Below are 6,000 nucleotides of genomic sequence, written 5' to 3' on the forward strand. Positions count from 1 at the left end.
ATATTTAAAGCTTCGTCCTATTCATGGTTAAGATGTATCATTTTGTTTCTCTAAAACCCAATGTATATCGTTGCTGTTGCCATTTCATGCTATTACTGTTCGTTCGAAACCCTAAAATGAGTGACATTGTTGTAAGAAGATGCATTTGATTTGGAACTTCAATCTGCGGTTTTCCCGACAGTGTCAATATAAGATGAATATCGACAGACAGAAATGTGTGATTTTCCATTCTAAATCATAAAATTCAAACACAAAGCACATAAAACATATATAAGAACCATATTTTTATATTAAAATAAGGAAAAAATACATAAAACATAAAAAAAATGAAAAAAAACACAGTAAAACATAATAGAAAAACACAAAACACATAAACAAAAAAAAAGAAACAAACACAAAACACCTAATAAAAGTACGTAAACATCAAAGGTATTCAGGACCCATTAATGCGTCAGCGTAGTCCTTCCTGGACTTCTCCAAGTCCCTCTTGAGGCGCCTCACTGTCCTCCTCAGTTGCCTGTTTTGTCCCATGACTGACTCCAGAAGATCAGACGTTTCATCTGCAGCCCAAGACATGGTGTGTGCCATGCCCCTCATGAACCTCACTATTTCGTCCGTGTCTCCATCACGGAACGAAAGGATGAAAGCAGCCATGAGTTCTTCGAACTCGGGCAGAGGATGAGGTGGTGGTGGTGGTGACTGTGGTGATCCTGGTGGTGTCGCTGCCATTTTTTTGATAAACTTGAGAGCTGAAGAGTTTACTAGAATGAATAATAAACTATGAACAGACAACGAGTATATTTATAGGAGAAGGAACTGTAATATGCATGGGGAATCTCAACAGACTATAGATTCATATGTGAAGAAGAGTGAAAGTCAAACTAATCATTATCTGCATTTAATGCTCATTAACAGATCATTCTAGAAAAAAAGTCTATTCATATTCCGTCGATATATGTCGATATATGAGCACTATCGACATCTATCACGACAATACTTCGCAGATATGTGCTGTTATATGTCGATATGTGCCGATAGGTGTCGAAACCTATGTTGTATCGACATATATCGACGTATTTAATGCTTAGAGTGATATTCGAAGAAGAGTGAAAGTCAAAGTGATCATTACATGCATTTAAGGCATCGCTTAACAGATCATTCTAGAAAAACGTCTTTTGATCTTCCGTCGAAATCAGTCGATACATGATCACTATCGACATCTATCACGAGAATGCATCGTAGATATGTGCCAATATGTGTCTATATTTAAGTTGTATCGACATATCTTATAGTTTGAAGTGTGTATATCAATAATATATAATTTTCGTTAGCTTTCTTCGTTTAGTTACAATAATATATAATTTACTTCTGTGTTTATGATAATGCAGAAATATGTCCACCCCGAATATTTGTCTGTGTATGCTTTCGTGGGATGGAGAATGGAAAAAAGAGGGGCCCATGGACACTATGATATACGTTGGTGGTCAATCGAAGGTGCTCCATTTTTCAACGCCAACTGATTATCAAACTTTGAGAGATAGAATTCACGCTTCCTTGAATGTTGATGCAGCCTGTTTTGACATACAAATGGCAATGCACACAACATACGGTCCAAATAAACTTTTTGGAAGATTAGCACACATAGTGGATGACAGTGATATTACTGGTTTCATTGAGTTTTGTAGATGGAATAAACCCGATGTGATGCCATTATATGTGACTATGACTTCTCGAACAACTGTTGCGAAAGTAAGGTGACCAATGGTTGCTGAAGTACGACGACCAAATGTTGCGGAAGTAAAACGACCAATTGTTGCAGAAGTAAGACGACCAATTGTTGGTGAATTATGGCCACAAAATGTTGCTGAAGTAGAGGCAACCAGAATAAGTTATTGTGTACCTAACATAGCAATTGAGACTCGTGGTCCGGCAAAACATGTCATGAATCCATATACCCAATCTCCTGTTGGGCTAGACGATATTACATTGGATCACAATTGTGGGTATGATAATGTAGTGCATGGGGATGATCAAGGATATGGTAATGGATGTGATAACGATGACCATGGATATGATAACGACTACAATGGATTTGACAATGATGATCACGTATATGATAACGATGATCGCCAAAGATCCGTTTCAGAACCATCGATTGATAATGTTCAACCAATTTTGCATGAGATTGATGATGAAGCAGGAATGAGAAGGAGAACGGATCCATTTCGGTTTGTTCCACAAGTACCAGAGGATGGAGACATTCCGATGAAAACTACAGAATCTTCGGGGGATGGTGGGTTAAAGGCGCATGATATGTTCAAAAGCAAACGAGAACTGCAAGATGCACTTGGGAGATATTCAATTGATAATATGTTCGAATGGAAGGTGCACAGATCAACTAAGTCTTTGTTTGAGGTCCGATGCAAGCATGTTGACACATGCAAGTGGCGGGCTAGAGGTGGAGTCATACTCGGTTCAGATATGTTCATGCTTCGGAGAATTGACAGTATGTTGAAGACCTAGTCATAATATCAGATAGGAATAAGAGCATTGATTATGCAGTCAATATGGTGTATCCAAATGCGGTACATGGAAGTTGTGCTCAGCATTTGAAACAGAATGTGAAGGCTAAGTTTAGGGGCGGGAAAAAGTTAGACATAGCGTATTGGCAAGTTGCAAAAGCCTGGTGGACCTCTGATTTCCAGGAAAGATTCGCCAGACTTCGTAGTATATGTCCGGGGGCAGCGGACTACCTGGAGGAAGCTCGAAGAGAGAAATGGACATATGCGTACTTTTGCACACGTCGGTATAACATTATAACGACAAACATATCAGAATCATTCAACGCGAGAATGGGAGATGGTAGACGTCTACCGATCACATTGTTGGTTGAGTATATAAGGACAATCCTCCAAGCATGGTTTCATGAGAGATGCACAAAAGCAGGTTTGATATTAGGACCTTGTCCCTAGTATAATATACTAATAGTTCTTATATGCTCATATATTGAAAATGTTTTTGCAGGGGAACGGGAGACATATTTGTCCGCATTTTATAACAAGAAGATGAATAAACATGTCAATAAGTCAGTTCGGTGTTCATATAAGCCCATTGATGCTCACAATTTTGAAATCGGCGATCGAGGTAAGGGTGGAATAGTGAATCTGCGCGCGGGAACATGCACGTGTAGGAAATGGCAATTGTCACAATTTCCATGCAGACATGTATGTAAGATTGCATCAATGCATCGATTAGAGAATGCATATATGTGGGTGCATCGCTACTACAAAAATGAGACTGTACGATTGTCGTACCATGAACCCATACATCCACTAGGCCACCAGTCTGAATGGAAAGTTTGTGAGACTCCTAAGCGGGTGCTTCCTCCTAAAAAGGCTGCGCCTAGAGTGGGACGTCCGAGAAATCAAAGCCGAATACCGTCAAAGGGCGAGGAGGTAACTCCAACAAGATGCACCAGATGCGAGCATACTGGTCATAATCGAGCGAATTGTACTAGTATGTTACGAGTTCCATCTCGGCTTCCACCAACAATATCGAGTGAAGCAAGCTGCTCTAAAAACTCAGCTGGCAAATAGTGTACTCTATCTTCTGTATTGATAATTTCTGTATTGATAATTTGTGTATTTTTTCCATGATAATTAAACGAGTGAGAGTTTGTGTCTTTTGAATCAGGAGTTTACGCAATAATATATCATATATAGACGCCGATATGTTCCCATATGTCCTATGTTAACGCCGATATGATCCCATATCGACTATATAGACGCTGATATGGTCCCATATCGACTATATACACGCCTTCCATGATCCCATTTGTCCTACATACACGCCGATATGATCCCATCTGTCCTACGTACACGCGATATGGTCTCATATCGGTGTCTATAGACACCGATATGTTCCCATCTGTCCTACGTTAACGCCAATATGGTCCCATATCGGCTATATAGACGCCGATATGTTCCCATCTGTCCTACATTAATAAGTTACCAACAATTTACATTCATAAGTTACCAACAATTTACATTAATAAGTTACCAACAAACGTTTACATTTTACAAAAGATTACAATCCAAGCAAATTAGGCCCTGTAATTAGATCATTCTGGTTGAACAATCGTTGGTTGAAGAGTTCCAAGCACACCCGCAGCCTATAGAAACGTCCATCAAACCCAGAGAATCCATAATCCGTACATAATGGCACTTTTTCAACATAATGCTGAGCAAACAAGCATAGGAAGACACCACAATCATTGGATTTACGCAGCTGTTGTGGGCACCCGCGAGCCCTCTCCCACTTTATCAATCGATTACCGTTATTAGGCCTCCCACTTTTATTCCAATAATCGGCCTCTTCCATTGCTCTTGTCATAATACGAAATCGGGGTTCTAGCCATTTGTCTATTGATTCGTTGGATGCATTTGACTCCAGACTATCATAGAACTCCATCCTCATTTCTTCCATGTAGAACACACCAAGTAACCAGTGTTCTCCTTTATAGTTGATGGGTATTAGCACATGTTTAACCTCATACCAAGGCCGAGTGTGAAACTCTTTCATCCCATTGATTCGTTGCACAAACAACTTGGATTGTCCCCATTTTCCGGGTTTGTCATAATCCTTGGTCATATTTGCAAACTCCATAAATCCCACTGACTCTGATGGACGTATTTTCCATTCAATAACCACAAAAATGCATTTACAAGCTGCAACACATGCAAAAATAAGTACAAACACAACACATACAAAGTGAACAATATAAACCAAAACATGGAAAGTGAGCAATATCTTACTTGGTTGTCTATGTACTTTCCAGTTATCTCTGCCTCTTCAAACCACGATACAGTCTGTCCCCAATCGATTCCACCTAACTTCCTCAGCTGATCATGGGGGGTACTCTTCTTCCAGTCGTCATATGCCTGTAGAAGGTGTCCTTTTATACGATCGCGACCATCATGTTGTTCCACGGGGTACTGGGCATCATCATCATCAAAATGATATTCCATCCGAGGATCAGTGAATGGTGACTTAACGTCTTTCCCACGTTTCTTTTCTCGCTGGGGTCTCCCTTTCACTTCTTCCTCCTTGATGTTTCCATCCCTTCCTCTCCCTCTTCTTCCTCCTCTTGTCCCTCTTCCTCCCCTTCCATCCCTTCCTCTTGCATCCCTTACCCCCCCTCATCTCCCTCTTCCTCCTCCTCTTCCTCCTCCTCTTTTACCCTGCCCTTCCTCCTCATGTTTAACCTCGATAGTCAAATCTTCTATTTCTCCTTTATCTTCACGTCTAGGTAAAGATGATTGGACAATTTGGTTAACCAGAAGAGTAAGCTGTCCATGATCGATCTCAGCATCATGGCCGTCATGGCTCTCATCCTATTAAAACACCAATTAGAAACACAGATTATATCATTATTCTATGTTAAAAGCACCATATTAAACGTTAAAAACAAACTTACATCAATCATTATAACAAATTCCCTCTCCTGCTCTTTCTTCTCCATCTCCTCCTGCTGTTTCTTCTCCCTTTCCTCATGTTCTCTCTTCTCCCTCGCCTCCTGCTCTTTCTTCTCCCTCTCCTCCTGCTCTTTCTTTTCCCTCTCCTTATGTTCTCTCTTCTCCCTCGCCTCCTGCTCTTTCTTCTCCATCTCCTCCTGCTGTTTCTTCTCCCTTTCCTCATGCTCTTTTTTCCCTCTCCTCATGCTCTTTCTTCTCCCTCTCCTCCTGCTGTTTCTTCTCCCTATCCTCATGCTCTATCTTCTCCCTCTCCTCATGCTCTCTCTTATCCCTCTCCTCCTGCTCTTTCTTCTCCCTCTCCTCCTGCTCTGTACTCTCCATCTCCTCCTGCTCCGTCTTCTTATTATCCTCCAGACCCTGTCCTCTAATCTCCATCTCATACATATCAACATCCCATTGTGACTTCAGTTCCTGCACACCACGTTCTACAACGGACAATCTATTTACAAAGGTATTCATTTTCCTT

Source organism: Euphorbia lathyris, chromosome 5 (assembly GCF_963576675.1).
Source record: "Euphorbia lathyris chromosome 5, ddEupLath1.1, whole genome shotgun sequence".
In the NCBI taxonomy this organism is placed as follows: domain Eukaryota; kingdom Viridiplantae; phylum Streptophyta; class Magnoliopsida; order Malpighiales; family Euphorbiaceae; genus Euphorbia; species Euphorbia lathyris.